The 27,322-nt window shown below is 42.6% G+C and overlaps 1 protein-coding gene across 2 annotated transcripts in view; it reads right to left on the bottom strand.

Moving 5' to 3' along the window:
- TAFA1 (TAFA chemokine like family member 1) overlaps positions 1 to 27,322 on the bottom strand; it is a 514,644-nt gene that overhangs the window by 378,671 nt on the left and 108,651 nt on the right. The gene's annotated exons all lie outside the window — the stretch shown is intronic.

The following is a 27,322-nucleotide window of genomic DNA, read 5'->3' as shown; positions in this document are numbered from 1 at the left end:
CTTTCTCATTTAAGATCATGGACCTCACGAAGTTTCCTACCTGCCACTGAATACATTGACCTCAGAATGAGTTTCGACGTGAAACTCCAGAACCCATTTTGAAGCACAGAGACAGCAGGCAAAAATAGAAAGAAACTAACAAAGATAACCGTGATGAAGAAACAACAGCTTTCCCAGGCCCTTTCTGAATACGCATCGAATGCATGTTTTCCATAGCATACTGATTGCTTCTGAGATAAAGTTGAATTAAAACGCAAGGACGAGGCTAAGATAACCCTACAGTGCAATAGAAGAGTTAGTTAATATTGCAAAAAAGAACCTGAGAACATTTCCCTCAGGGTTTCTTAAGTCAGAAAAGAGCAGTGGTTAAAGGGTGATGGAATTAGTATATCTGAGTTCTAACTCATCTCCCTCATTTATTAGCTAAAAACCTCCAGGAAGTAATTTCTCTGTGCCTCAGGTTTCATCTACAAAATGGGTACGTCAGTATCTGGCTCAAGGTGAGGGAGGACATAAATTAAAGCTAGCACTGGATTTACGGTTTTCCCTGGCACATTATTCATATTCCAAAGATTACAGCTGTTATTGTAGAAATGAAAATGAGGATAATATTGATCATTTCACAGCTTATTCATGGTCAATCATCCTAGCTGAAAATGTAGGTTACTGAACTGTTTCCTATTTTGTATACAATACAGATAAAACAGGTTAGCATTAATGAATCACTTCAGTGTAGAGCAGACATTTTTTTAATTAAAAAAAAATTTTTAATGTTTATTTTTGAGAGACAGAGCACGAGAGGGGGAGGGGCAGAGAGAGAGGGAGACACAGAATCCAAAGCAGGCTCCAGGCTCTGAGCTGTCAGCACAGAGCCCGACACAGGGCTCAAACCCATGAGCTGTCGGATCATGACCTGAGCTGAAATCCAACGCTTAACTGACTGGAGCCACCCAAGCGCCCCACGACAGACATTTTAATAAGCAATGTTGATGCATTTTCTCAGTCGGCACAACAGGCATGTTAGCCATCTTGCCGATGAGGAAACTGAGGCCTAGGAAATCACGTAATTTACCTGAAGCCCGACACTTGAAGCAAAGCCAGAGGAAAATAAACAAGCCAGCAAAAAAGCAACTCTGATTTCAAATCCAAGGAGTATGGCCACTAAGAGAACACTGTTCATAAATTCACACTGCATGCCTACCTTTGGGTGTTCATCCTCGTTTCCCAGAGACTCTGGTTAGAGGGAGTAAGCCAGAAAGCCAAACCCTCAAAGGTACAATGGCTGCTGGTCTAACAGTCTCTGCCTTCTTCCAGACTTAACTCAGGATCCCAGATGCTCTTCTTTGCTTCTGTGTCAGAAACACCAGGCCGGCGCTTAGGCTTTATTTACCCCGTCCCCATCTACTAGCTTACTGTGCCGCAGACCTTAGTTCCTTCAAAAGCACTCAGCACCCAAAACGGTATCCTGGAGGCGAGCGCAGCCTGCTTGACCCTGGGGTTTAGACCAGCCAGGTACTTGCAGGGGAAAAAAAGCAATAACCTAATTACTGCAACCACCTGCTGCCCTCGCTTTTGTGTTCCTGACTGCAGCCAGGTGCTAAGCTGGCATGCTTGGATCAATTAGAAATTGTAACTGAAGCTGACTGCAATTAATTATATAACTTTAAGCTGTTCAAGCTTAATACCGCCCCCCCCCATTACTTCATGAAACTGGGCTATAGCGGATTGCAGCAAATAAAGAAAAAGAGCTATGAATAAGGTTTCTGTAAGTGTTGTCTTCAGGTGTGGATCATACCCAATCCTCATATGTCATGTGCATGGCCAACTTGTTCCATTTACCCATTATTAACGAAATGATTCGTGAATTTCCAACTTGTGGCCCAAGACTGAGAAGTGTGGCTGTTCCTCTCACAGACCGCGAGGGAGGTGACTTCTCCCTTGGGCCGTGCTGTGATGGTCTTCAGTGAGGTACAGGGCAGTGCAGTAGATTAGGGACTATGGGACCGTAGGGGTCAAGGTTTGAGTTCTGGCTCCGCCCTTAGGCAACGGGATAAGGGATAACCTCTACCCCTGCTTCCTCATCTGTAAAATAGGGATAATATTAACACTGGAGAAACTCATCAAAACAGAGTATACACATTGATGGATGTGCTGTCTGGCATAAATTGATGCTTGATAAATGCTGATATGCCACCACCGGCTGCTAACCTTTGCAAATTTCAGGGGATGAGCAAACCTACTGAGGCTCTCTCACAGTGATAGCTCCCCCACTGACCAGGAACTACAGTGTGATACGGTCGTATCTATGGTACCTGGGCTCTTGTCATGGACTATACCCAATTTCTGGTTGCGTGTCCAGCAACCAGAAATGTAACTTCTTCCAATCCCATTTTCCACATCTTAAAGTAAAAAGAAACGTTACCTGTTTCATAGGGTTGCTTCAATGACTAAATGCCATAGGGCAGGGCTCTGATAGGCATAAACATTAGCAAGACATGCTAACATTTACTCATGGCAAAATAATTTCTTGTAATTATAATTTGTATTTTTTTCTCTTGGCATTTTCCCCTGTCTTCATTCCACAATGGTAGCCAAGCCCGTCAAGGCTTCTCGCTTCAGGAATCTTGGTAAGGCTGAAAATATCAGTCAAACTAAGTGTCCCAAGTGCACTAGGTGAGTAGGTGCGGGTGAGGGCAGGTGAGGGCTGAGAAGTTTTGTGAGAATGGCAGAAGTTCTGCAAGAGAGAGGAGAACCAGCCCCAGACCAGGAAAGAGAAAGGATGTCTGTGAGTCTCCGGAGCAAAGAAATCTATATGTGTTCTCTGGCAAAGCCTGGAATACTAGCAAGAACATTAGGTAGATAGCTATATGCTGCCCTGAGAAAGATGAACTGAGAATATCATGGTTTCCAGCCTCAGCATGAATCCCCACAGGGGTAGGAAAGAAGAAAAACATGAGCCTCGAAGAAATGGCATGAGTTTGAGTAAGAGGATGGGAAGGGTGTTAGCTGCAATCCTAATAGGCTAATGAGGCCCCTTTTGCAACAAGTTACCTAGATTTTACTCTAATCTAGAAGCAAAAGGAGTGAAGATTATATAGTTGGAAGTGGGTGAATACTATTAAATCCATTTCCTTTTCTTGAACACACAGAGAAACTACCTTTACCAGCCTTCCTTGTGGTTAAGGTGGGCCATCGCAGTTAGATGTGGCCAATGGAAAATGAGGAGACGTGATGTACACAAGTTCCAGGCCTCTAAAACCCTTCAGGTGATGTGTCATAGTCTTTTCCCATTAGCTGACTCTATGCATAGGATGCAGTTAGAGAATGGATGGAAGGATAGAGAATCCCTGAATTGCCACATGAAAAGTCACTTGCCAAATATGTAATCAGAGTATGAAAAGACTAAGAGGGGCACCTGGTGGGTTAGGTCGGTTAGCATCTGACTCGATTTCCACTCAGGTCATAATTTCACGGTCGTGGATGGAGGCTCCTTGTTGGGTTCTGTGCTGACAGCAAGAAGCCTACTTGAGATTCTCTTTCTCCCTCTCTCTCTCTCCCCCTCCCCTTCCCACACAGGCACGTGCATGTGCCCTCTCTCTTTCTCAAAATAAAAAAAAATAAATGTTTAAAAAGACTAAGAGATAAATTTATATGCTATTAACCCCACAACAATTGAATGCCATTTATTAGAATGGCTAGCATTAATACTCTTATTTTTTAAATTTTAATGTTTATTTATCTTGGAGAAAGAGAGACAGAGCGTGAGAAGGGGAGGGGCAGAGCAGAGCCGGGAGACACAGATCTGAAGCAGGCTCCAGGCTTCTGAGCTGTCAGCACAGAGCCCGGCGTGGACTCGAATGCACAAACCTGAGATCATGACCTGTGCTGAAGTCGGACCCTAACTGACTGCGCCACCCAGGCACCCCAAATACTCTTATTAATAAATGTCTGGGGGTGCCTGGTGGCTCAGTCGGTTGAGCGTCCGGCTTCGGCTCGGTCATGATCTCACAGTCCTGTAAGTTCAAGCCCCGCATGGGGCTCGTGTGCTGACAGCTCAGAGCCTGGAGCCTGCTTCAGATTCTGTGTTCTCCCTCTCTCTCTGACCCCCCCGTTCATGCTCTGTCTCTCTGTCTCAAAAATAAATAAACATTAAAAAATTTTTTTAAATAAAATGCCTGACATAGAATTTTTCATCAGCCCTGAAAGGTGTAGGATAGAAAACAGAATTGAAGTTGATTTAAGAGAAATAATCAAATACATATCATACCTGAATTTGTGCATAACTTTATTACAAAAAGATGGATTTTCCATGCAGCAAACTAAGAAATACGTGGGCAAAAAGAGTTACAAAAGGCAAGTCCTTTACACCATGGGTTGTTCGGATAACAACTCAAGAAGTCACATGACAGGGTTCTCTCCAGAAACACGCCAAGGTTGGGGTGACTGTCCCTTAGTCATCTCACCACGAGAGTGCCCACAGATAGATCACAACACCATCTGACTCAACCACCTCTATGAAGTCTTACCTGCAAATATGCATGATGCTACGAATACCTGCAGGTATGAACAGGCAAGATGGACTTGTCTCTGAGAGCTCAATTTCAAAGCCCTCCAAAGCTGTAAATGAGCTTTTCAAACTCTAAGAAACACCCTCATTTCTATCTGTATCTTGCAGCTTTGCAAACAAAGTTCTCATTCTCTCCAGCCCCTCATCCTTCCACGTTTTCAGCTTCTAATTATGACCTTCCCGTTCTCCCCAACCTGCAGCAGTTTCTAATTGGTCCTTGAAAGTGTCCTGTGACCTGTAATAAACCATTTTATCCATTCCAGTGATTTGAAGCATCTGGGAAATAAATTCTATTAGAATGCTAATTGAGCCTGATGTGAACAGTTCACTATTGATCTATGAGGAGACATAACATACACAGTGCCGGATCGTGTTAGACTTCGTGACATTTAAAAACATTTGCTAAGAAAATTATGCTACACCCAGTCACCTGGGAGAAAATGACAGCTGAGCTTTGAACAGAGTATAGCTCATTTTATCTATTCATTGGTAAGAAGGATATCCATTGAGTTTCGTGCTCACCATTTACTCCTCTTGCTTGTAGTAGCAAGACCCAACTTTCGTTTAAGAACCAAGCCTTCCTCACTTGGTTCATGAGTGACTGATTCCCCCTCTCACTGCCTCTTTCTCCCAGGTTCAGGGCTGTGTACAAGATCCAGTTTGGCCATACTTGGGGAGCATGGCATGCCCTAGCTTCTATTTGGTTCAGGAAGATTATGGTAGCAATCTGAGCCCAAGTCCTAGGGCTTTTGAAGGAATTATGTTCCCACCAAAGTTCTAACCTGACAGAATAGAAGCCTGGAGGTGGTGGGGGGCCACCTCATCACTGATGGGAAGTGACTACTTAAGAATGAAGCCAAAAGGAAGAGAGGAGCACCAAAACATGGAGAGAAGGGGGTTCCTGGTGATCATGTTTGAGCACCTGGGTGTAGCTGTATTGCACATAGTCAAATGAATCTCCTTTGATGCTTCATCCTGTTTGGACGGGGGTTCTCTAAAAGCATCCAGCCTAAAACCATGGGACTGAATTAAACTGGCAACATCAGATTTTCATAGAGGTGGTGTATTCAGTCATCATTTACTTCTGGGCGTCCAAAATCGTCTCACTTGCTGCCTTGTACCAATGTGACCATAGTATAGTTACTCTTCAAGGGACTTTTCAAAAAGTATGAGCTTTTTACCTGAGTAAAATTTATATGCGTTCCAGGGAGAGTTGGGAACGTTTTGAAAAATTATAGATTCCTAAGCCATATATGGGCAGATTCTGATTTAGGAAGTCTTTTGAACATTCCACAACTCAGCATTTTCAACAAGCAGCCTAGATGATTCTGATACAGGTAGCCACATTTTAAGAAATATTACTGTGACGCACAGATCAGAACTGAGGGACTGAAGTCATATTCATATAAATTTCAAGTCCTGGTTTCTACTGCCTACGAAGTGTACCTTGGACGAATGGCTTAATCTTTCTTTGCTTCTGCTTCCTAGTCTACAAATGAAGATAATAAAGCCATCATAGAGGGCTTTGCAAGATAATGTTTGTAAAGAATCTAGCGCAGTCTATCATACCAGTAAAGGCTCCACTGAATGGTATCTGTTGGTAATTCATTTGCATGGATTAGCTTCTCAGATAAACCAGTTATTACTCCTTAGAATTCAGCAGCATATAAGACCTGGTAACAATGAGACAGAGGGTATATAAGTTTTGGTGCAGAAAAAAGGAGGCAGCCTCTACTTTTCAGCTTGATAAATGTTCTGGTTTACAAAGAACAGGAAAATTGTAAGGGAAAAAATATCTATCTTATCTATTATTGGGCCAAAAAACCCTGAGGGCATTATGCTTGCCAATATGATTTTATTCTTTCCACCAAAAACTTCCGTACATTAAATAATAACTACCCAGACACAAAAGTGAATGAGGCGATGGGATCAAAATAGCATCACAAAACACGTTCCCCCTTGTGTAACAGGTGGGGATGTATTCGAGGGGGGATGTAAATGGTGAATGTGGTGGAAGGAATAAAGAGGACACCTGAAAGGTGTAAGTCTGTATGGCATCCAGATATGGAGGATAGGCTTTGGAGGAGGGCCAGCCATCTTGGGTTTAAATCACAGAAGCCCCATTTATTAGATTGAGCCATCATGTTAATGAGTCACTTAGCCTCCAGTTCCCAGGACATAAAGAAAAAATGAAGCCAATCTTGTTAGGTTATATTGAGGACCCAGTGAAATAATGATGTAAATGTCTAATAGAATGCTTGACATATGATCTACACTCTGAAATGTAGCCATTATTATTATTTATAATTAATAATAGTATTATAATAACAATAGTATTGTTTAGTATAACAATATTATTTACGATAGTAATTAATATTATTATTGTTGTGGGTTTTTGTCGAGATTTTTTTTAAATGGCAAGATGAGGGGGTGCCTGGGTGGCTCAGTCGGTTGAGCATCTGACTTTGGCTCAGGTCGTGATCTCCCGATCCGTGAATTCGAGCCCCTCGTCAGGCTCTGCGCTGACAGCTCAGAGCCTGGAGCCTGCTTCGGATTCTGTGTCTCCCTCTCTCTCTGTCCCTCCCCCGCTCACACTCTCTCTCTGTCTTTCTCAAAACTAAATAAACATTAAAAAAAATGGCAAGATGAGGATGTTTTGCAGGAAGAAAAAGGATTCAAAACATTGGATATTTCTGCAAACATTGACAGTGAGGAGAAGTAATAATCATATACACCCCAACCCATCAATTTCAGTACACTGGGGGGAAAAACAAGAGGAAGGCTAAAACAAGTACTTGCTGTCAGTCACTGCTGCACTCCCTCGTTTCGTAGGTGAGGACTTGGCTGGCCTTTGCCCACAGACATGTTAGAGCAAACACCAACCACGGCTCTGACTCTAAGGATCTCCACTGGCTATCTCCAAAATCCATGTTTTAATGATTAGCCTTTGCTGCCATAACAGTTGCAAAAAAATCAATTCCACAATTTTTTTCCTTTTCTAAAATGCCTGGTTTGGGGCTGATAAAGCAATGATTTAAGTCAATGGCCGAGGGGGGAATTCGAGTATGTTCTTAAAGGATAATCACTAGGCTCCTTCTTGGGATGCATCTGTTTTGAACCAATTTCTCCACTCTGTGCTAATTAAACAAGGAGGTGTACAAAACACAAACAGTGGAAACTGGAAACGAGCTTCATTAGTTTCTGTATCTTTGGTAACTACAGGTGTGTGTTAATGAATTACACGACTGGTAAAATAAAATTAAAGGCAGCTGCACGTGTTTACAAACCTGCAGCCACAAATTACAGGTATCTGTAGCATCCATAATTCATCCATAATTGACAATTTTCATATTACTGGAATAGAGAATCGAGTCATGCAGATGATTACAGTATTTGCCTCTCAGCACTACAGATTTTGCTTCATTTTTCATGCAGCATCTCAAATGAAATAAATCACAGCTTTTACGTGGAGCTGGACGTCAGGGTAAAGGACCAAAGTATTGCAGACAACCTAGCCCCGAGTTCGACCTCCTATGCTTCCGACTTCTGACTCCCTACTATTCCCTAAGTTTGCTTACCCACTAGCTTCAGAAACACATGAGCTGAGTCCGGTCTAGATACTGCTACCCAAATCTAGAAACGAGAGCTAAGTTTTTAAAAAACGCTACGCCTCAGTTTCTTCAAGTATTAACAGAATGACAAGAGTGCCTACTTCAAGGTCATTAAGTTTGAGTTCACTGAGTTGATATAGCTCTTCCCATAAGCAACCTGAGGTGATCCCTGAAAATAGTGTGCTATTCACTTGACCCAGAAAACCCTACAAAATCATGCAAATCAAGAGGTCCCGATCTTCATGTTCACTTTAGGAACACATGTGCAACTGCCCAGGCCATCAAGGGTACGCACATCAGAAAAGCTCCCAAGTATCTGAAGGATGTCGCTTTGCAGAAGCGATGTGGGCCATTCCATTGCTACAAGCTACAATGGCAGAGGTGACAGGTGCTCCCAGGCCAGACAGTGGGGCAGGACACAGGGTCAGTGCCCAAAAATAGTGCTGAATTTTTACTGCACATGCTTAAAAACGCATGCAAATCCCCCAAGATGCGGTGTAGAACTTACAGGGTCCACGGTCAGATTAACCCACACATGAGCTCTCCCTGCCACACCGAGATGGTCCTCACTGAAAAAGAGGAGAATGTTCCTAAACCGGAAGAGGAGGTTGCACAGAAGAAAAAGACATCCCAGAAGAAACTGAAGACACAAAAACTTAAGGTCCGGGAGTACATTGCTGCATAAGATAAATGCAAATAAAAGTAAAAAAAAAAAAATTGAGTTAATATAGGTACACTGCATGAAGATGGAGTAACGGCTGGCACTAAGAGCTTAGCGAACGCTTAACTATTAACTTCTCCAAGATTCAGTTTCCTGAGCCAGAAAATAGGGGTAAAAACATCACCTATCGCACATGGTTGGTAGGACAAGGAAGCGAGATAACACACGTGAATTGCCTAGTTTACTTCCAGATATGAACACTCGGTTTTCCCGCCAGTAGTAGGCATAGTAATAACAGCAGCTTTACCTCAAAGGGACACAAAAAATGAATACTGTTAATTAAAAAATTATTTTGTGTAAAAATCCCACATCTTCGGCTTTTAATTTTATTTAGCAGATTTTTTTTTTTCCATTTGGGTATTCTGATTCAGGTACTGTTGGGGATTTGATTTTCACAAGGCATCTTGGACTCAAATAAATTTGCTCTTGATTAAAAAAAAAATCTCGGGGCGCCTGGGTGGCTCAGTCGGTTACGTGTCCGACTTCCGCTCAGGTCATGATCTCACGGTCCGTGAGTTCGAGCCCTGCGTCGGGCTCTGTGCTGACAGCTCAGAGCCTGGAGCCTGTTTCAGATTCTGTATCTCCCTCTCTCTCTGACCCTCCCCTGTTCGTGCTGTGTTTCTGTCTCAAAAATAAATAAACGTTAAAAAAAAATTAAAAAAAAAATCTCTCCTGTAAAGAGATGGCCTATGCATCGTTCTAGCTTTACCTCCCCAAAGAGGGCTAGCCAGAGGCATACAGATATCTCTGCTGCTTGATGACGGTGAACAAGGAGGCCGCTTTGAAAGCTACCAGAGTTGTGAGGGATCCAGCAGGGGACCTGACAGAGACAAAGCTGGGAAGCTTCAGGGACACAGACTAAAGGCTTGTCTGAAATCTCTGTAACGTTCCCCAGAACTTTCTCAAGTACCCGTCGTTTCACAGATGCTAAGTCTCGAGTCTGCCTGCATGCTGGTTCCTATCACTGAAATTTAGGAAGAGAGGACAATGCAAATACACAGTAATGACAACATACAATTTCTTAGACAAACTCATCTGAACTTGTGTCCATGTTTATCGCGCGTTAATGAGGGACCCAGCAAGTAGAAAATGCTCATTGGAATGACATGGACGAGGGAGGTTAAATATGCGAGGCTTCCAGCAAGGTACAGACTGCCGTGTTCCTTGGAATGGTCATAAAAAGGTCATATTTTTATCAGTGGTTGGGTAAATTTGTAGCACAATATGGAGCCATCTTTGGTCATAACCCATTCATCAGAAATAAGTAACCTGTAAGAGAAGCAAATGATAAGCAAATTGATCTGTAGCAATTAATTAGACATACCGGATAACAAAGTTGCTCCTGACTCTTCCGCAGAGGACCATTTTGCACCCAGGCACAGGGCAGCCGTCAAATGCAAGCAGCATTGACAGGAGCACAAGGGTCCCGCTTTTCCTCAAATTTCTGCAGCAGGTAATCAAAGACACCACACCTTTTACTTAATGCTCAGCGAGGGAGAGGACGTTTTTCTTTCAGAATAAGAGCATGTTGTAGTATTTTAGATGCATTTGGTGGAACAGTTTACCAAGTGTGTTCTCTACACAAGCTCACATTTCAATTGCACACTAGGTCTGAGAAGGAGACAGGGTAGATGCCAAATGGCATCCGACACCCAAGGAATATTACATCCAGGGGGGCTAAATGTCTTTGCGAGTAATGTATCTTTAAGTGGATAAAAGAGCCAGGCATGGAACTGATGTCCAGTGCAGGTATGGAAAACATTTCTCTTTCAAATATTTCAAGGGCTGCAAGGAAATTCTTAGCTCTGGGCCGATAGCAGACACAGATAGAGACATGCATTCAGTAGCACGGAGGCTTTAGGGAGTATTTAAAAGTCCTCTTGCTCTTTCTCCATCCAATCTGTCAGTGCCAGTGTCCCCATGTTCCCAGCCTGATTTAAGTCATGTAAGTCTGTTTAGACAAGAAACCTATTGTATAGAGGTAGGTCTAACACTTCAGAAGTTATCGTGTTTAGCATCTGATCACAATGTGTTAGCAGATACGCTATTTCGACTTCTGAGCTGTCCCCAGGTGTACTCTGTTAGGAGAATCTCTCCCTCCTGTCCAGTGTTGTCCAATGTCCATTCTACATCAGAATCTCCTGGAGAGAGTTTAAAAACTATTGATATCGAGGTTGCACCCCCCCAAATATCTGATGTAACGAATCCAGTCAAAAGACACTTGGAAAATATGTAAGGGAGACACTTGGGGGGCGCCTGGGTGGCGCAGTCGGTTAAGCGTCCGACTTCAGCCAGGTCACGATCTCGCGGTCCGTGGGTTCGAGCCCCGCGTCGGGCTCTGGGCTGACGGCTCGGAGCCTGGAGTCTGTTTCCGATTCTGTGTCTCCCTCTCTCTCTGCCCCTCCCCCGTTCATGCTCTGTCTCTCTCTGTCCCAAAATAAAAAAAAAACGTTGAAAAAAAAATTAAAAAAAAAAAGACACTTGGAAAATATGTAAGGGAAGTTCTACATTTGACCATGTAAAAGGGTTTTGTTAGCTTTTTTTTCCCCCAGTAGGGTTTCTCAAAGTTTTTAATACATTCACGCATCATGTGACTCTCCAAGATGGGGAACCATAGTTGATAGAGCTTGGCAAACTTATTTCACTCCAAAGTCTTTTCGGTGTTGAACATTTCCTGGGACTCGTGTTGCATACTGACCTAATGAATTCTAGGAGAGAAGGAGGGATGTTTTCATCAGCTCTGAATTCCACAGGAGCCACAAGGCACCAACTAAAGAGAAAGACTGCATCCAAAGAAAGATATGATTAAAATGATCTTCCTAGTCTAGAGCCTCATGACTCAGTGAGGTCCCTGCACCAGCCTCACCTGCCTCCTGGGGAGGTGGTTAGAAATGCAGAGTCTCAGGTCCCATCCCAGACCCAAGGAAGCAGCATCAGCATTTTGACAAGATTCCCGGGGAAGTCACAGGCACGTTAAAATTTAAGAAACCTTGCTATAATCCACCATTTTTTCAACCCCTTCCCAGGTTTCATCATTCTGGCTTTGAGGCAGATGTCACCAGTGGGTCGACAGGAGGACTTCCTGTAGCACACCTTGTGCGCTCCACTGACGGACAAGGAAAGCTCAGACTCTGGTGGCACAACTCCAGGGGCATCAGGCACAAAGAACATAAAGGAGACACTGTCCCCCAGAGTTGTGTCAACCAAAGAAATATTTTCAAAATTGACACCATACCATGTAGATTATAGAGACTTCATACATGAGTCCTGTCAAAGAGCTTTAATTGATTCAAGCTTATCGATAACTGCTAATACTTTTTGAGAACTTAATAGGGTCTAGCACCTTGATGTCACTTTACAGTCTTTATTTTATATTATCAGTATGACAACACTCTAAGATATAATCTGTTATTGCCCTGATTTTTGATGAAACAGAGGTTGCTATGAGTTTATAAAAGATGTCATGCTCAAGGTCAAAGAATTGATAATAACATACGTGGGATTAGACTCTTGATCTAATGCTGAGACCACGCTCTTACTACAGAAAAGCTGAATTAAGAAAAAATCTGTAGGATAGATTATTGAGGTGAGAAATTACAGGAGAGTTCATATGAAGAGAGAGGTTAATATGAAAGTCATGGCTAGAATGTGTTCTTAGGGGACTAGGTTTTGCCCAGTTTAAAATGAAGAACACTGCATAAGCAGACAATGATGAAAAAATATTTGCTACATGATTACAATGTCTGATCACACTAACAGATAATTTCCATAGGCATTTAAAAATCTTCAAAGAGCTACTCTCTTGTTTTACACTCACCATAGTCCAATGGAGACTTTTACCACTTACATGTTCAGGGACAAGATAAGTCCCAGGAATTTAAGAACTTCTCCTGAGATCTTGAAGCCTGGAAGTGATGATGGTGAGATCCAAAACCAGGTCTTAAAACTTTCATACTCTGAGCTCTCTCCACTACAGCATAGCCACCTTTCCAACCATCAGATAAATGTCAGGACCTTGAGAATAAAAGACAGTAGACCCACTTCTCAGCTGGCCAGCCTGGCCTGGACAGCCAACAGACACAAATGAGAGGGCTCATGGAAATGAATTGATAGAACCACAATAACAAAATTTAGAAAATGCCTTCCAACAATTTTTCACACTTTAGCAGACATTTGGTTCTGACAAATGGTCGATTCTGGTACCTAAGAGCACAGAAAGTTATTTTTCCACAGTCCTTAAATTTGATTTTTTTTCTCTCTCTCTTGAAAAAAAAAAATGTTTCTGCCAAGCCTACTAAAAAAAAAAAAAAAAAAAAAGGAAGAAAAGAAAGTCTCCTCCAGGTTTCCTGCTGGCATAAAGGGCATTCTGGATACTGCGACAGCTCGACAATCCCTATCATTAGTACAGGCCACAGGGACAGGGAGAGAGAGGAATTAGGCCAGGTCACAGATGAACAGTGTTCTAGAATTCTAGGGTCAGCAGGGATTTTGAGAAGTCAGTGCGTCCATTCCTCTGTCTCCAGGAATGATTCACCTTTCCCCAATAATATGGACCATGATAGAGCGAGTTTATTCTATTTTACAGAATACTGGAAGACAGGTTTTTCTGTGGATCAACACTTTGCAAACACCTGTCCACTCTTACACATCTTCTCTTGGTTTTGGTTGTCAACTGAACCATGTTTTGCCTTCTCTCCTCCCCACCCTCCCATTCACCCAGGAGACGTGTGACAATGTCTGGAGACTGTTTTCGTTGTTAAGACTGGAGAGGAGTTCACTACTGGCATCTAGAAGGTAGAACCCGGGATGTTGCTACATACCCCAGAGTGACAGGACAGCCCTGCAACCAAAAATTATCTGCCCCAAAATTGAATATGCCAAGGTTGAGAAACTTTACAGAAGAGAGAAGGGCAGTCATCCTTTGTATATTGCTGTCACTGTGTGGATGGGAAGGTAGGTAACACAATATTTGTTGATACAAGTGCCTACCCATAGTAGGCTAAAGTTCTATGCTTCAGAAACACATTTCTTCATAAGACATTTAAAGGATATGTAGAATTCTTTTTTTTTAAGTCATACTGACCTAACTCTTTACTGACTAGCTGGGCTTAGCTATTGGACAATAATTCCATGAGGGCAGAAACCATATATGGCGAATCTCTACTCTCCCAGGGTCTACCACAGAAAATCGCAGTTGGTAGATGCTTCATATATGTTTTAAAAGTCTCTATGTAAAAATTCAAATTATCTGGTTATATAAAAACCTAGGTGGATTTTCACCAAATTAAGGGCATGTGCTAAGATGGTCTATCTTAAAGTTACTGGTTATTTTGTGTACTTGATATTTTGGTGCTCCCTGGGTAAGGCATCTCAAAAACATGGATAGTCTTCCAGAATAGTTGAAACCAAGGAATCTTTGTGACTGTAATTGGGGCATGGCGTGCCATATGTGTGAAGATTTTATACAATAAAAAGTAACTGTGGTTTCCAAAGTGAGTCCCAAAGTGAAAATCATAGAGGTAAATTCTGCAAATTATGGACGTTGCTTTGCTTCCCACAAGGGCAACCCTATTTAGTTATGTAGTGGTCCACTTCTTGGAAATAAGCCACCTCTGAGAGGAAAGTCTTAAAGAGAATCAGAGCTGAGCAATTCATGGCATGGGGTGTATTTAAAGTGCTCTTGGAAAGCTACCAATTACCAATATCACAGACACAACCCATTTCTGTTTTAACAGGAACTGCTTTAGCCCATCCTGTTAGAGTAGGAGGCTTCACCAACTTCCTTTAGACTTTAATTGATAACACACAAATCTGTTGCCACAGATGGTTGGGTGGGCAGCATCTGAAGCTGAGGTCTGGAAGAAGGCTTCCCACCCCCAGCAGATGCAAGAACATTCAAGAAGTGTCGATGCAGGGCGCACCATGGAAACAGAATTGAGGGAAGAGCTCTGGGTTGCACATCAAAGCACAAGGGGTCTGGATTAAATGTGCCCCTGCATGAAGAAGGTTACAAGGTTCTAGCTCATCTTTATGTCATGTGCGAATCAGATCATATGGTTTTGAATTCCAGATATAGCAGCCATTAACCATGGGATCTTGGGCAACTTATTTAACTTCTCTAAGCTCTGCCGTTCCCCATATGCAATGGAGATTGATATCATACCTCTCTTTTTAGATTTTGAGAAGCTTGAATGAGATATAAAGACATTTTCTATTAATTATTAGTATTTCCCCATGTATAAAAGAGAACTATCCTTGAAATAATCTCTGTTTTCCTTGTCTTGGAAAATTTTTCATTTGTTCGCAATATGGCATGCAGGATCTATGGCATTCCATTGATCTACAGGTAGGAGGCAGAACTCAACAGTTAGTAAGCTCAGTGACCTCAGATTCTTTAGGGACAACTGAAGGAATCTCATATAATGCCAACTGCTCAAAGAAAGTAGAAATGACCTGTGAAGGTAGATATCTCAGAATGAGGAGAAACTTCACTGAACTGGTCTCTTTCAATGGCAGGTGACTGAAAGTTAACAAAAACTGCCTGATGGAATAAACAGGAAGATATCAATGGCCTCTCCTTCCAGATGAGAAGCCCAGTGCAAAGCTTCAGGCCAGGTGGTATCCAGCTGATGAAAAGAGATCATGGGGACTCTGTTTCTATCTCTTGGCTTTACTTCCTTTTGTATTGACTTTGCTCTCAGCAAGGCCTTCTGCAGGGGTGACTCCAACAGCTCCAAATATATATCCTCTCACTGTCAAGGCCAACAGACCAAAATGTATCTCTCCCCTTCACTCTTGTAAAAGGCTAAGGATTTAATCTGTTTTGGTCAGACATGGGTTGTCTGCCTACTATGGGCAATCAGAACACGTTCATGGGTTGAGGAGGGAAGAACGAATAATATATGCACTTCCCCCACTAAGAAATGTGCAATCCAAATGTAGTGGATATCATTCAAGGCGACTGAAGAGAAAAGGGTACGATTCTTGATCAACGCAGAAGCTGAGGTGCCTGGGTGGTTCACTCTTGTTTTCAGCTCAAGTCATGATCTCAGGGTTGTGAGTTGGAGCCCTGAGTTGAGCTACACGCTGACAGCGTGGAGCCTGCTTGGGATTCTCTCTCTCTTCTTTCTCCCTCCCCCCCCCAAAAGTAAATAAATACACTTTAAAAAATGAAAAAAAATGCAGTAGTTTAATCTGGAAGGAGTTTCTGGAACAGGAAATTCGTTTTGATATTCTAGTAAAAGAGTAACATACTCAGCTGCTTCTGAAAGAGACCCTGTCCTCTTCTTTCAAAGCTTTAGGATAGTATCACTTTTATAGGCAATGAGCAAAGAACACTGGTCCCCAAATCAGCTGCCCCTTTTGAATCAATTGTGATGACTAACATCAAGTGCGGTTGTCCCCAAATTACCCTCCCACTCAAGATGTGAACAGACAGACAATGTGATTGGCTGGAGCCCAAGACTGTTCTCGTTCCTATCTACTACACGATATCCACTGCAGTTTGAGACGCAAGAGTCAAACCAAGTCCAAGGTAGCACAGGAAAGTGGTGTTGGTTGACCCCTAGTGTTTAGGAAGGACTTATTTAGAATTTCACATGCCTTATTTCACTTAGTCCTGACAACCGCTCCATGGGTTAAGTACCACTAATATCTTCATTTGCAGATACGAAAACATGAGCTATAGGTCCAAGATCACATACAGCTAATAAACAGAAGAGCCAGCCACTGCTGAAGAGCTCGTACTCTTAACCACTCTATGTTCAGTTTCCTGTGTTGACATGAGTTGGGACAGAAATAGATGAGTGCAGGTAAGATGAGGCTTGCTGTTAATTGGAAGGGAATTCTGGTTGTGAAAAAGTTGTCGAGGTTCCAGAAACCTTCTCGTTCATCCTATTAAAAAAAGCAGTCTAAATATCCCAATTACAATGAACAATTCCATACATTTAGTTTAAAAAGAAGCTGACAAAAGACCACAGACTCTTGTCTTTATAATAACAAGACACATTGTGCCTACAGTGAATCAATATTTCCCCATAATGGCACTTGTCTCCCACTGAATTCCTGGCAAATTCTGCAGAGGAAAGCAATGCTTACAGTATATTGTCACTTTGGTATTTCAGGGGGAATTATTCATCCCCACGTATTATTGCAACAGTGCTCACTTTACAGAACCAGTCCCCAACTCTAATTTCCAATGGTGCATATTTCTCCTCTTACTGCTCTTTAAATGCACAATTAGGGGCGCCTGGGTGGCTCAGTCGGTTAAGCATCCGACTTCAGCTCAGGTCACGATCTCACGGTCCGTGAGTTCGAGCCTCGCGTCGGGCTCTGGGCTGATGGCTCAGAGCCTGGAGCCTGCTTCTGACTCTGTGTCTCCCTCTCTCTCTGCCCCTCCCTCATTCATGCTCTGTCTCTCTCTGTCTCAAAAATAAATAAACGTTAAAAAAAAAATTAAAAAAAAAATAAATGCACAATTAATTTCTAAGGTTAATTGATCTCGTATTTGGTACGTCAATATTTGCATGTGTTAACATAAATAAATATATATAATGATAGATGCAACAGTGTAGTAGAAATTCATTTCCCCATGGAACTCATTAAATACAATTAAAATACGCTGGTAGTTCCCAGAATTCTAAAGGTACACCAGTGCAAATCTAAAATATTGGACAAATACAATTGGATTCTACGTGGCCACACTCAAGGAGAGTGATTCACAGAGCAGAGGAATTTGCACATCCTGCTTTCTTCACAATTTCCCCCTTGGATGATGGCATTTGGAGCGTCAAGTCCCCCAGTCCTAGAAACTTCTAGCAATGTCAAATATATCCTAATTCTACCTGAAAAAATTTGCAGTGATTCAGTGCCCAACTAAGTACAACCTCACTATTACGGAAACCAACCATTGATAATAACAACAATGGAGCACTTAGCAATACCACTGAATGTCTGCCACGGGGCTGGTGCTGTGAACTTTCCACTGTGCATTCCTACGGCTATCGGGACCCACAAGCAAGCTGCGATGTGGGATAGATACGCCCTCTTGACTTAAAATCAGACTCTCTCTGGCTGAATGTCATCTGACAGGACATTCGCTCCTTCATCTAATCATAAAGTTGAAGGGACAATGAAAAACAGGAGATTTGGAAGAAAACAAAAAAACAAGGTATTTAAATGAAACAATGTGAAGTGACTGAATGCTTGAGGGTTTTTGTTTGTTTTGTTTTGTTTCTTTCTGTGCCTAGAAGTCTCTTAACGTATTACGAGGGAAAGGAAAGATTATCCTACAAAGTACTCTTATTTCCAGACCTTGAGAAACTAGTTTGGGAAACAATAAACCCCTGACATAATGGAAAAATCATTCTGGTGCTTTCACTCTTGTCTTTTGAAAACTTGTATCCTTGAAAACACTATTATGAGATTTTCCCCTCAGCCAAATCCTTGGGGCCTGAGTGGCTGATGGCAGGTCCTTAACAAACAGGTGAAAAGCAGAATGAAAGTACCCTTTGAAATTTCAGTGAACCACTGGGCCAAAATTCACTATCAACTGAGAAACAAATTAATTGATCCACACTGTACCTCATCAGAATGCTCACTGATGGAGGAGAGAATCCCACATACCAGGTGATTTTTTTAATTACACCTTTTTGATTTGTATCCACCCAAGAAGGAGACAAATCAAGAAAAAGAAAAAAAAAAATCCCCTGCTTTTCCCCCAGGGTCTGTTGTTCACCCCACCCCCTTTCTCCATTTAGGAACCCAAAACATATATATTTCGTTTCCTTCCCAACCTGCTCATTTGAAAAAAAAAAGAGAGAAGTAACAAATGCTCTCTGTGAATGGGGTTGCCATGGAGAAGCTGTTCCAGGTAAAGAATAGTCACTACAGAAAAGTGGCATGCAGCTTGTCAGCAGAAATGCTGCCGCAGCCCCAGAGCAATCATGATTCTGCCCCTGCTCATTTAAATACAACAGGGTTCTGCAGGTCTCCAGAAAAGGCTCTGTCCCTTCGTGGGGGGGCCTGACTTTCCAGAGGAGCTGCATCCTGGCTGTTTGTATTTAAATCAAAGCACACACTGTCGTATTTAAGAGAACCCTAATGAAAATCCTTTGTTTAAAGCTTTTCCTCTGGTTTCAGAGCATCAGGTTTACTTATAGTGGGATCAACCCATAGAGTTCTAACTCGGGACCTCTGCCAGTGTGAAGGAAATAAAGGTCCATTGTGAGCTGCCTTAGTTTTGACTCTTCTCTTTTTCTTGAAAAAAGGCATCGGCCCAAATCAGAGGAATAAGTACGAGTTTACCTTTCTGGAGTCCAGCCTTTTTCTCTGCTGGTTAAAAATTATTTTTTATTTATTTTTATTTAAAAAAATTTTTTAACGTTTATTCATTTTTGAGACAGAGAGAGACAGAGCATGAATGGGGGAAGGTCAGAGAGAGAGGGAGACACAGAATCTGAAACAGGCTCCAGGCTCCGAGCAGTCAGCACAGAGCCCGACGCGGGGCTCGAACTCATGGACCGCGAGATCGTGCCCTCAGCCGAAGTCGGACGCCCAACCCACTGAGCCACCCAGGCGCCCCCAAAATTATTTCAAGACTATGTAAGTAAATTTAGGTTCCTTTATTAGACTTCTGCATAACAGCTCAGGTTTCAGAGAAAGGAAGTATGTTTAAGGGGGCACGAGATACACACACATACCCTAAATATGCAGGAACCATACACATCTATCATCATACCTAAGGTTGTTTCAATGTAAAATGGAAAGAGAATCTTGATATTTTGGAAGGAACAAAGAAACGGTGATTGTGACTCAGTTAAGACTTGTTCAAATAAACTGCTATTCAGCAAGCCCTCATGATCTAATCCTTCAAGAATCAGCTTCTAGCTTTGAGCATGCAACAAATACCACCGACATTTCTTAAGTATCTATTATGTTCCAAGCACGAGGCTGGATCCTTTATATTCATAACTGTGTTTGGTCCTCAGAGTAACTCCATGGTGGTTTACAAACAAGAAAATAGTGGTTTAGGGGCGCCTGGGTGGCTCAGTCGGTTAAGCGACTGACTTCGGCTCAGGTCATGATCTCACGGTTCGCGAGCTCCAGCCCCTCATCGGGCCCTGTGCCGCCAGCTCGGAGCCTGGAGCCTGCTTCGGATTCTGTGTCTCCCTCTCTCTCTGCCACTCCCCTGCTTGCGATCTCTCTCTCAAAAATAAATAAATAACAACAACAACAACAATAATAATGAAGAAGGAGGAGGAGGGGAGGGAGGAGGAGAAGAAAATAGTGATTTAGAGCGGTTAAGCAACTTGCTAAGGCCTATTCTTCCATACTCTGGCCAAGCTAAAGGTTCAAACCTGGGTCTTGCAGACTCCTGCAGAGTGTGTGTTTCTTCCTCCACGCTGCCAGAAAATCAGGAAATGACAAAATTCAGCTGCGGGACCGCAGCCACGCAAAGCACGTGCCCCATCACTGAGGACTGGGACAGCATCAGAGAAGAAATGATATAGGCTTTGTTTGGCCTGGGCTAGGTATCCCGGAGATGCATTATGGCAGACACTGCTGGACGACCATCTGAAATCTACTCTCCCCGGCTCTTTGCTAACAAGTGGCAACATGCCCAGCTTCACTACCACACTTGCCAGGCTGCTCTACAGACATGTGTGGCGAGTGACATGTAATCAAAAGCTTCGGGTAAGGTTTGCAGCGAAGTTTTCTAAAAGGGTCTCGTTTGGCCAGTCTGTGTCTTCTTGCTTTTTCACCTGCCTGCACACCCATCTCAGGGCTGAAAGGTGGGTGACAAGTCATAATAATCAGAGAGGAACTTAGAAGATAGAGACCAGGGGCTAAGAGACTTCACTGACCTGAAGACAGTGATTCAAGTCCTGGTTTCTTGTTTATGTAAAAGAAAATTACCGTGACTCTTCTTTAAGCCAGTTTTACTTAGGGCTTCTGTCATACAAAGTCAAAACTAGCCCAAGTGAAACCTCCAGGGCGTTAGAATAAGAGAGAAAAAGGAGTCAGAATCCATTCCTTTGTCTTCCCAGTGCGATGATAGCGTCCCAGAGGCTAAGAGACCTTATCGCTTACATCTCCTTTCTTGCCTCCCCCAATACCCAGAACTTTTCCAGATAAACAGCGGAGTCTATAGTCACTTGCTTACTTAAGCCAGTAGATATTTTAGAAAAGAGCCAAGGAAGGTCTAACTTTCCGGATGTCATTTTTTTTTTTTTTAAAGCTAAACCCAATTCAAATACTTTAGGAAAATATACCCTGGATGGATTCCAACAGGCCACTGACACTGACTGACAGTAAGCACCATCTACCTGAAGAAAACAACAACCCAGAATTAAATTTGTCTCTCAAAACGACAGTGGCTAACAAAGGAGATATGTGGATATTTAAATTATAGTTGGCAAAGAAACGACTTTTTACGCACACACACACACACACATGCACATGCACACAAACACACACCTATCAGGGGTCCTTGTAGAAACTCATCCCACTAAGAGTCTGAAGGCAACTTCAGTTGATTGAACCCCCTTCTCCCTCTAAGGACTCACTGTGGCCTTGTTCCCTTTCAGGCCATTGGATCTATTTGCTTTTGAAATCTCCAAATTTCCCCCCCACCCCCAGGGTCTAGTTTGCATACTTACTCTCTCCCCTTGCACATGCCTTGGGAAACCTGGGTGGCTCAGTCGTTTGGGCGTCTGACTCTTGATTTTGGCTCAGGTCATGATCTCATGGTTTGGTCAGTGAGATCGAGCCCCATGTCTGACTCTGCACGGGCAGCACAGAGCCTCCTTGGGATTCTCTCTCTCTCTCTCTCTCTCTCTCTCTCTCTGCTCCTCCCCTGTCCAAAAGCACACACACTTTCTCTCTCTCAAAATAAATAAATAAACAAACATTTTGTAAAACTAGAAGGCATTGCTCTACAGCTGCTTAATCTTCTCTAAAGCCACAGTACCCCCACTGGTAAATGAATAAAAGAATAAAATCTCATCTGGTTGTTGGCTAGATTCTATGAGGTTATAGATTAACAAGCCTGGCATAGTAGAAGCTTCGTGAGATATACTCAATCAGTACATATTGGTGGCCTTGGTTGTATGACTCAATCAAAATTCAATCTCACAGCGACATTTATTTGAGCTCTCCCTTTACTCCAATCAATTAATCAGGGATCTCCTTTTAATCCAATTACTTAATCCAATCCAATTAATCAGTCGTCTCCATTGCACTATTCATTTCAACTAAGGTCCACTCTTATTCTGATGCCCAGCCCCAATCCCACATTCTCCAAGAGTCCAGTCCAACCACTATGACATCAGAAATGCCTCCAAGTTTTGCATTCCATCCAGCCGCTGGGGCTTTACAAACTGAACTTGAACCACAATGCTACAGTGATTCTAAGACATGAGGTTGAATGCTGAAGGTTTTATGCAGCCCAACGCCCTACAGCAAGACACCCAAACACCCACCTGCGCTCAGCAGCTGAAACCCGTATTCACTCTGCGGATTTAACAGTCCACAGCAACAGCGAAAAGGTTTGCTTAAACCACCTCAGAGCAACACTAGTAAGTACAGCGGCAGATTGAAGGAGGGCAGCAGCATGGTGGTGAGAAATCTGAAAATAAACATAAAGGTGCCGGAAAGGTGGGACTTGAAGGCAATTCACCTATGCTCTTCCTCTGGGGAGAATAGAGGCAACTGATTGGCCAGCTCAAACAGTTCTGACAGCCACCTTAGAGCCAGACTCTCCTTTTGGGAATGAGTATGAGTCCAGGGGTGATTCTAGAGAGATGACATCACGCATCATCCAGAGCGTGGGAGAATGTGGGATCTCCCAAGAGGAGCTGTAGGAATCACTGATGAGTAGAAACAAACAAATAAATAAATAACCACTACTTCATGATGGTTCCAAAGATCACATGTGCGACCAGTCCCATGTCGCTGCAAATAATTACCCAGGGAGACCCTAATTCCCCAATTCATTCATTACACATGGACTGGTTTCCTAAAATATTTATTAAGGCATTATGCCGGTACTAGGGATAAAATGGTGAATCGTCAGAAAAAGTCTCTACCTTCATGGAGCTGCTCATCCTTTGGGACAGGCCAACATCAAACAAGTCATCAATGAATGACCAAGAGAATAACAGGTTATGAAGGAAAAGGACAGGGTGATGGGCTGGAGATGAGCTGGAGAGGTGACAGGGAGGGCTTTACAGGGGGCATAATATTTGGGCTGAGACAGTCACAATGAGAAGGAACCATCTCTGCAAAGATCTAGTGCAAAGAGAGTCTTGGAGGCAAAAGGAACAGAGGTACAAAGGCCCTGAGGCAGAAAAGACTTGGTGTGCTTGGGGAAGAGAACTATGACCATACAGGGAAACCGAGACAGGAGAGGTTGAAATGGACAGGAGCCAAATCGGAAGAGCTGCAGAGGCTGGAGTACAAACTCAAGGTTTTACTCTAACAAAGGAAGGTTTTAGAGCATTGCAAGGGCAAGCCCCAAGCTCTGCTGTGGCTTGGATTCAATGGAATAAGAGAAACAGGGAGACGACTCAAGAGGCTGCTGTGGAGGCCTGTATGGTTCAAGTGAGTCTGGGCAACGGCAGACATGGGAACAAATGGCAGGATTTGAGCTCATCTTGGAGAAAGAACCACTTGTGGCTTTTACCCAAAGGCCTCGCTACTCCAAATGTCAACGGCAAGCTGTTCAAGTGCCTGAAATTTCTGAAATTACATAATTAAAAAAGAGAACGGGTTATGTTCAAAACTAACTCAAGGCAGAGATTTTAGGAAGTTTTGCTTCCAGCTTCAGCTTCCTGAATGCATGGCTGCTTTGTTGTTGGCCAACTCTTTAAACTAACTGAGGTGCGGTGGGTTCTACATCCCAGGGTCTGTCCCAGGCTACCTGGAAGGGTTGTTGTGAAAAGTTAACTAATTAATAACAAATAAAGTAAAAGCCTTTAAGGCTCTAGGCCAATATTTCCCCAACCAAAACACGTTTGTCCCAAGAAATAAGAAAATAAACACTGCGTAGTCAGACACAGGTATAGGCTTCTATATCACAGGACTTATCAGAGCCTTTAATGAATTAATGGGTATGTTACCGGCCAATATCATACTGCATTTCTCAAAATTATTTCAAGAAGGAGGTTTTTTTTTTTTTTTTTTCCTCTCAGACCACCTGGTTGCAACTGCCATGGAACCCAGTTTGGCAAACACCGTATTACAGAGATGGAAAAGACTATTACTGAGACACCAGGAGCCCTTTTAAAATCCAGAATCTGCTAGCAGGGATCATGTATTGCACAACTTATAATTGTCAGGGCTTTGGAGAAGAATTACCAGGTTAGGGAGTCAGCATCTTGCCTAGGTGCCAAACACATAAGGTACTGATCACACAATAAGAAGAAAAGAGATGCCTAGGTAACACATTTTAGAAATGGAGCCTCCCATAAACCATAGACGAAACCTGTGAAGTAGCCGTATTGATCTCCACGTAACAGATAGAACTGGGCTTGAAGGGGTTGAGTGACCGACATCAGTACATCCAACTAATGTGAAACCAGGAAGGGAACTTCTAACCATTGTACCAAAGGCTCATTAAAAAAAAAAAAAAAAAATAGTATAGTGACACACAGTGTTACAGTAGTTTCAGGTGTACAACATAATGATTCAAGTTTTCTACACGTTACGTTCTGCCCACCACAAGTGCACCTACCTCTGTCATCATACAACTTTATTACAGTATCATTGACCATATTCCCCGAGCTGTGCCTTTTATTCCTGTGACTTATTAATTCCACAACTGGCTAGTGTGGCACCTGTTCCAATTCCAACCACAAGGAGCAGCAGAGAGCAAGACTGTCAAGGGTTATTTAAACCCTGGCTTTCCCACTTACCAACCGTGTGATGTTAGGCAAGTTGCTTAACCTCTCTGAGCCCTGGCTAACTCTTCTGCACCAGAAAGATAGTAACAATGCCCCCCATCCACTCTTAGGTTTGTTATGAGGATGAAATAGGACAAAATAAGTACTTAGCTCAGCTCCAGGCACATTGGGAGACCCTATTAAGTATTCAGTCTTGCTTACTATTTTGTATAGGATATTTAATTTGTATGTATAATTTGGGATGTTTCAGGGGCAAAGGCCCCCTGGGGGAATTCTGGGTGCCAAAAGATGAGGAAGAGCTTCACACTTTTCAGAGTTTTGATTAGCATGATTTATTCTGATGTCAAAGTCAAGGTTTAAGTGACAGAGCACAAAAGCTACACATTTTCACTTAATCTAGGGAGACTATCTTTTTCCAGAAATCAGCTTTGAGTAAAAGACTTTATTATTTTTTTTTCTGGGAGCACTCAGTTTAGAGTTAACTCACTGAGCCTGAGCAATATGAAGAAAATTGGAAACCTAGTGAGAGATAAAGACTTAGCTCCGGATGTCTAAATGATTCCCAAAGTATTGCTCTAAGTACCAGATTTTCTCTCCATGGAGCGTGCCCACATAATAGCAGGTGGGGACAAGCACGGGAAGAACGGATCATGAGAACGTGGTAGACAACCAGGAATGATATGTGTGCATATGTGTGGAGGGAGTCTGTTGTGACTATGAATAAAGCTGCTGATTTAAAATCATACCTATTCTCGCCTTAGTTAAATCCACAAGAATCCAGTTTTTGACCTTTAAAAAACAATATCGTCTTGTTCACAGTCCCCTGTGAATTGCTTGTCTACTTAATAAAATTGTTGCCTGGCTCATAAAGTTGTGGCTGAAGTCCTGCCTCTTAGCCATTAACTTCAGGATCTGAGCACAGTCTTCTATTCATTACACTCTTACGTCTCTTAGCAGAAGGATGTAGAGTCTTGCTTAGAATTGGATTTGGATGGCCTCCGATCTTGATGAGTTTAAATTGGAAAACAAGATGTTAGATTAGTATAACGACTACGTGGAACAAAGTGTTCGGCCTCTGGAGTCAGCCTGCCTGACTTTGTGTCTTCGTTCTACTACTAAAGGCAAACTCTCTAAGCCTGTTAATTCAGTTGAATACCTGAATAAGAATAATAATAATAATAACAACTACACGACATCGGTACCTGATTATGAGCATTAAAGGAAAAGTAGGGTACCTGGATCATAAACACTCGCTATCATTATTGTCACCACCATCACCATCACCATCATCACCATCACCACCACCATTAATCATTACTATTATCATCAATCACCACCATTCCCACCACTATCAGCAATACCATCATCATTACCACCATCATCACCATCACCACCACAATCATGACTGTCAATCACCACCATTGCCATGACCATCATTACCACCATCATCACCATCACCACCACAATCATTACTGCTGTCAATCACCACCACTGCCATGACCATCATCATTACCACCATCATCACCATCACCACCACAATCATTACTGTCAATCACCACCATTGCCATGACCATCATTACCACCATCATCACCGTCACCACCACAATCATTACCGCCACCACCACAATCATTACCGCCGTCAATCACCACCATCGCCATGACCATCATCATTACCACCATCATCACCGTCACCACCACAATCATTACTGTCAATCACCACCATTGCCATGACCATCATTACCACCATCATCACCGTCACCACCACAATCATTACCACCGTCAATCACCACCATCTCCATGACCATTATCATTACCACCATCATCACCATCACCACCACCATCAGCACCACAATCGTCATCACCACCACCATCACAACCACCATCATCAACACCATCACGAATCTACAATCACCATCCCCACCACTACCAGCAGCACCGCCATCATCACCACCATGGGCACTACCACTGTCAGCAGCAACAAAAATGTCCAAGTCCACACAAACCTATAAGCCCGATTCTTCAAGATCCACTTAATATCTCCTTATCTTCTTTCATTTCTCCCACGCCCATTTTAACCTGTGCTTATGTTTTCCATGTTACAAGTAAAAGCAATTTTAAGCCTAACAGGAAGTTAATCAAGAGCCATTGTGGCAGCTAGCTGTGGTCTTTAACAACCCCTATTTCTGCCTAATTTAGATAGCTTAACTCAAATCTTCTGCCCTCCGTCCCTTTTCTGACACTCATACACTATCAATGGCCTTCATATTTTCTGATTAATCCCTAAATGAGACTCATCGTCTTTTAAATATTTATCTGTAAAGACTTATCCTCCCCTTTAGTTACCAAATGAGTCTACTCAGATCTACTCAGGATCTTCAGAAATATGACTGCTGAATTTTGCTTGGGGTCTGATATAGCAAAAATCAGTTAATAAAGCTCATTCATGAGTTTTCAGTTTATATTAACTGTTCTTGCAGTGAAACCCTGTTGTACACATTTTACATTTTCAGGGTAGGTAGTA

This window comes from Lynx canadensis, chromosome A2 (assembly GCF_007474595.2).
Source record: "Lynx canadensis isolate LIC74 chromosome A2, mLynCan4.pri.v2, whole genome shotgun sequence".
Lineage (NCBI taxonomy): Eukaryota > Metazoa > Chordata > Mammalia > Carnivora > Felidae > Lynx > Lynx canadensis.
This window is presented reverse-complemented; position numbering and strand designations above follow the sequence as displayed.